This window comes from Suncus etruscus, chromosome 2 (genome assembly GCF_024139225.1).
Source record: "Suncus etruscus isolate mSunEtr1 chromosome 2, mSunEtr1.pri.cur, whole genome shotgun sequence".
Lineage (NCBI taxonomy): Eukaryota > Metazoa > Chordata > Mammalia > Eulipotyphla > Soricidae > Suncus > Suncus etruscus.
The window spans coordinates 50,881,855-50,888,342 of NC_064849.1; the positions used below are offsets into that span (position 1 = coordinate 50,881,855).

The 6,488-nt window shown below is 35.0% G+C and overlaps 1 non-coding gene across 1 annotated transcript; it reads left to right on the forward strand.

The window, feature by feature from the left end:
* Positions 1-2,862: 2,862 nt before the first annotated feature.
* LOC126002692 (small nucleolar RNA SNORA51) lies at positions 2,863-2,988 on the forward strand. Its single transcript, XR_007493365.1, has one exon. It is a non-coding gene; the product is annotated as a small nucleolar RNA SNORA51 (small nucleolar RNA).
* The last annotated feature ends 3,500 nt before the right edge of the window (positions 2,989-6,488 follow it).

Sequence of the window (6,488 nt, forward strand, 5' to 3'; positions counted from 1 at the left end):
CAGTTTTCCTGCCACCAATGCCCCCCATATCCCTCCTACTCCAACCTCTATCTGTCTGCAAGACAGGCATTCTATTTTTCTCACTCACTACTATTGTCATGATAGTTGTCAGTGTAGTTATTTCTCTAACTGTGCTCACCACTCTTTGTGATAGCTTCATATCGTGATCTGTTCCTTCTGGCCCTCATCTGTTATCTCTGTATTATTGCCATACTGTCTTTTGTTTTATAAGGTCCAACACCCATTCATGATAAAAAATTCTCAACAAGATGGTAATGGAAGGAACTTTTCTCAATATAGCAGCAAACCACCTCCTATCCTGATTCTAGGCAAATACTTAAATAACATTTTTATACAACAGTTCAGACAAAAATCTTTAGTATTACGTGCAAAATTTTCTTTTTTTTTTTTTTTTTTTTTTTGGTCCACACCCGGCAGTGCTCAGACACTCCTGGCTGTCTGCTCAGAAATAGCTCCTGGCAGGCACGGGGGACCATATGGGACACCGGGATTCGAACCAACCACCTTTGGTCCTGGATCGGCTGCTTGCAAGGCAAACGCCACTGTGCTATCTCTCCGGGCCCGCAAAATTTTCTTATAAGAATTGAAAAGATGTGTAATTTCTCATATCTATTTTCCTTGTAAATCTGCCTCTAAGTGACTCCATCTTACAATCACTGCTTCTCTCAGGAGTGTTGGTGCTCAGCAAAAAAAAAAAAGAGAAATGAAGTCAAGATAGAATACAATGAGATGGCTTCATGTTTTGACTTGGTCAGGACTTGGGTTCCAATCCTAACACTATATTCTCCCCAAGCATTGTGCAGAGCAGCTCCCAAGCACTGTACCCTGAGTACAACAACCCTGAGCCTTGTGCACACAGTGTGACCCAAAAATGAAAAAAGAGGCAAAAAGTAAGTTCCTAGATTAGTGATCTAATATAGTCTAGACTAATTCTTAGACTAATAATCTAATGTAGTCTATGGATTTTAGAGGGGTAACATTTATTAACATTAATTAGAAAACTACTATGGTACAGGAAGGATAGGACTTCTAACTCTAGAAATTGATTAAAATTAGACTTATCAAATGAATACACAGACCTACAATTTTCTTGTTATAAATTGATGGATGAAGGTTATTGAATAACTAACTGCAGAATAGTTAGAAACAGTTCTTTCAATATTACCAATTTAAGTGATAATTTTATATTTGCACAGAAATATTGCTTTAGAACTGCTTAAATAGTCCAATGGGAATATTAGGAGGCAAAACAAAGTATAAATACTTGGTCATCTTCACATATTAGAAATTTATGTATATGCTTATGGTGTACTTTAATATTTTTACAAATTTTTTTTAGAGAAGAAAGAGTTGGGAACACACCTGATGGTATTCAGGGAACAAATAGTAATGCCAGGGATCAAACATGGGCCAGCCATGTGAAGGCAAGTTTCTCTTACCTATTGTATTGTCTATGTAGTCTTATTTTTTCTTTTTATTTTATTTGGAATGGACACACCCAGATAAAACCCACTCCTGACTCTTTTCTCAGGGATTACTCCTGGCTCTGTATTCCAGGGGTCATATGTAGTACCAGGGATCAAACTAATATTGGCAAGGCAAGCACTGCCAATCCTGCACTATCTCTCAGGTTCCTTAGATTATTTTTTAAAACAACTTTAACCTAGATTACTTTAGACCCTAGATTATAGAAATAAGAATACAGGGAGAAAATAAATCAAGTGAGGAAACAAGAAGAAATGAGTGGGAAGTAATGAGTCACAAACAAATTAGTAGTGTAGTAGTGTAGAGGCTTTATATTAAATATATTATTTTAATTAATGGTTAATTATTAATTATTATATTATATGTATATATATATAATAGGAGACAGATCACAAGGGAGAAAATGTAGAAATACTGGTGGAGAGAAACAAACAAGGGGTAATGAAATTAGTGTTGGAATGTTGTATGCCTAAAACACAACTATTAATCTTTAAATCACAGTAAATTAATAAAATATTTTAAACTTTTAAAACAATTTTAAGATAGATAGATAGATAGATAGATAGATAGATAGATAGATAGATGATAAATAGATAGATAGATAGAAAAATAGATAAAATAATATTTAGAGTATGTATGATCCATTCAACTTTAGTCTATACTGGGGTAGCCTCATTAAAAAAGGTTTATCTGTTCAATTTTTATATGCTTTTTCTTGCAATACTAACATATTTTTCTTATTTCATCATGAATATGGTGGATAAAGGCAAAAACATTTTCCAAATTGAATACATACATATTTTATTCTAACTATAGTTTTACTTATGCACAAGAGTATGGTAGTAATCAGGAAGTTCTCAGTAGAGAAGCTAAACCATCAATGAGCTGTTTACTTTCTCATGTCACCAACTATCATGGCCAATAAATCAATTGTACTGATTAGATCCTTATAGAACTGTATAAGACATATTCATTTATACACTGATATGTTGTCACTTATTATTATTCCTTAATAATGATCTGTCCAGTACCCTGTGGTTTTCAGTACACAGTGAATTAGCAATGCTTCAAAAACCAATTGAAGTAAATTACCCCAAGTCCATTTTTCTTATTGATTCATTTATCTACTACTACCACTACCATCTCTAATCTTAGCTCTATTTTAGACATTGTAGTCAAGTATTTGTATTGTAGTCTTTAAGATCCAGCATTTCCAGTACACTGCACAGGAGGTAGAATAAAATGGCACCAAAGTAGAAATAAGTGCATTTATCAGAGATTAAGTGGGTTTCTTGAGGATTTAGTCTATGAGATTGTCTAAAAACAATGAGTAGATTTTGGAACAGATAAGATTGAGAAATTCTTACCACAGGCTGTGTTCTTTACATTGACTGTATAGAAAGAGGAGGTACAGTAAATGCACCCCATATACACCTCAACCCAGGTGCTTTGCCTGGTCTTATTGTGAATTGGGGGACAAAAAATAAAAGAATACTCAAAAAGAAAAAGATTGAGAAAAGGACACTTCTAATTTAAAAAAAAAATGTGTGTTATAAGAATGTCCAGAGAACATTGCTTCTCAGCCTTTTGGTTAAAATCAAGTGAAGAATATCGAGAGAATTGCAAGTAGCAAAATTTGTGTGGAAGATCAAAGTATTTATTTTTTAAATAATACTTTATTTAAACACCTTGATTACAAACATAATTGTGGTTGGGTTTCAGTCATGTTAAGAACACTCCACATCAGATCAAAGTGTTTAAAAGCTGATATAAGATGTAAATGCTGGTTGGAAAGCTTGGAATACCAACTTAAATGGTATTTATTTTCTTTTGTAATCTCTTCAACAAAAAAAAGTTTCACTTACTTAAAAATTTCCTCATGGTTTTTAATCTAAGAGTTTCTTATTTTCAAGGAAAAAATATACTTTTAAAATCTACATATAAATGTACTACAATATCTAGTGAGTGGTCTTTTAAATTGAAACATTCCAAGAAGTACATTATATGTTACACAGTGACACCTAATGGTTAAATATTATTTAACAACCAACTTTCCACAGCTAATTCACAATGATGAAAAGCACAAAGTGGAGCTGGGAAAGTCCTGTCAGCTAGGAGATTGTCCAGGACCAGGATAGGAGTGAGAAGGAACAAACTGAAAGGATGAAAAGATAAAACGTTCTTGACTCCCTAATTTTCTGAATTACTAAATTCCAACACTACTCCACTCTCAATAAGCAGATGAGACTCTCCCTGCCCATGTTCCCTACCCATAAGACTTTTTTAAATTACAATTTACTACTAGTATCTTTACTTTAAAAGATGCAGCATGGAAAAAGTCACATAAATGGCCTTCCATCCTTTCTTTCATAACCTCCATTTAAAGGCCAGTGCAGCATCTGGTTATAAAGGTCATAGCACATGAGTTTGTTGCTAGGGGAAGAAGTGTGATTCAACATTTTATTCTTATATAATTACCGCAATATTATTAAAAGCACACATTCTTTCTCTCTCTCTCCCTCTCTCCCTCTATCTCCCTCTCTCTCTCTCTCTCTCTCTCTCTCTCTCTCTCTCTCTCTCTCTCTCTCTCTCTCACACACACACACACACACACACACACACACACACACACACACACACACCTCCCTAATACTGACAGGTTCAGGAAACGTACAGTTGTCTAGAGAAGAAAGAAATTTTGTTCTCACGTACTCTCTGTTTTTATTTACTATGAAGTCCTGCCATGACCTAACTGACAATCTACACTGCAATCCAATGCCTCCTGAACTGAACAAGAAAATGTAAACATTAAAGATAATATACAGATCATTTCAGATCCTTTTGCATTCTTTGTGTGTCAGCTCCACAGACATATTTAAGCACTACTAAAAAGATCATGATGCTCCTACTTATTCATATGTTTGTAACAGGGCATTTAGCTCATGTTTTATCATTCTGAATTATGCTTCTATTAAGATACAAGTTACTAGGTATAATTTATTTTCCTAAATGACACTAGTTTAATGATCTCTAATAGCTATGTGACATTTTAAGGAATCAACTAACAAATGATCTGTCTTTAATCAATATAAAATTCCTTTCCTCCTATAAGTTTGCATCCTAAGAAAATACTTTTATGCACATCAGCTTTTCTAATATTTAGCATGATTTATGTGAAATTTGTTATATGTAATTACTGAAATATACTTGCAAAATGTTCAATTCCTATTCTTGTCTGTATTATAATGTTCCAAAATCAAGTGAACCATCAGAAGAAGAGAATGACATTCAATTATCCAGGGATTATCTTAAATAATATGGCCTAAACTATTGACAATCCAGAAGAAACTATTGTTGTAGGATCTAGGGTTATTTAGTAAAAATAATCAGAGTATGTGAGTTTCAACTGCTTTTCCTTACTCTCAGCTGAAAGGAACAAGTGCATCTAAAATAGCCTGATGTTTCCCAGGGGGCCTCACTTGCTGATGAAACTTCTAGGACAGGATTCTTGGTGGACTGGAGAGAGATCAGTGGATAGGGAAAGTGTTCCTAGGAAGATGGCTGCCAGCAATTGATGCCAGAGGACAAGGTTTCTCCCAGCTGCCAAGAGTTTGTACCCTAAGACACTATTAAAGGAAATTATTCTCCCTCCATCTTTCCTGCTTCCCTTACCTCTAGAAGAAGTTCCCAGTAATATAATAATGCTTTTTGTTTACAAGCTTGTGGACACTTTTCATTCTTTTGCATAAAGCATAAGCCAAATTTTTCGTTATTCTTTTAGACATGGCTTTGACAAACACCCTCATAAAATTAGATAATGAACTGCTTTATACAAAATCTCTAGAAGGTCATACATCAACCAGCACTTTCCACCTTCTCACTATTTGCCAAAAGTTCATGGATTCTTTATAAACAACATATGGCATGCATTTTTAATTCAGTTTAAGCTTTTATTTTGAAGAATGTATTTAGCTCAATTTCACCCTTTTTCTAAGGTTAAACACTAAAGTTTTATTCTTTTTTATTTTATGTTGTTTTAGGACTACAATTGTACTCCGTATTTACTACTGGAAATACTTTGTGATGCTGAGAATTCAACAAGGGTCTACTCATTGTGCTTTTCTTTTCTTTTCTTCTCCCCCCCCTCACTCTCTCTCTTTTTGCCCCCTATCTTACCTTAGGTACCCTTACATATTTTTGGTTTGGGGCTACATCCAGTAAGTTCAGGGCTTACCCCTGACTTTGCACTCAGTAATCATTTCTTTTGTTTTGTTTTGTTTTATTTTGTTTTGGGGCCACACCCAGTGATGCTCAGGGGTTACCTTGGCTATGAGCTTAGAAATTGCTCCTGACTTGGGGGACCATATGGTACGCAAGGAATAGAACCGTGATCTGTCCTAGGTCAGCCCCATGCAAGGCAAACACCCTACAACTGCACCACCACTCTGGCCTCTACTCAGTGATCATTTTTGATGGTGTTCAGGAGGCCATGTTGGGTACTGGGGATTGAACCAGTGTCAGCTATGTGCAAGGCAAATGCCCTACCCACTGTACTATTAGTCCCCTATCAGTCTGATCCTAATGAAAATAATTAGACATCCCTTAAATTTGTCTAGATTTAGCTATACCATTTATTATTCTTTATTGTTATGGATAGTTGTGCTCATAGCAGCAACCAGAAAAACATGCTAGAGCAGAGTTCTACAACAGAACATTCTGTAATGATTCAATATAGTGCTATCTAGTTTTTAGCCCCAAACTACAAATGATCATTGAGCATTTAAAATGTGGCTAGTACAGCTAAAGAACTGGAAATTTAATTTTATTCATCTCAATTAATTTTAAATGTCTGCCTTAATTTTAAATGTCTGCCTGTAGCCAATAGCTAAAGAAATGGATAGTGCAGTCTAGATGCTTTTCCCAGACTGAGACATCAAGAGATGAGCCAGAACTTCCACTGGAAAGGCAAAGCTGCCCGGGAG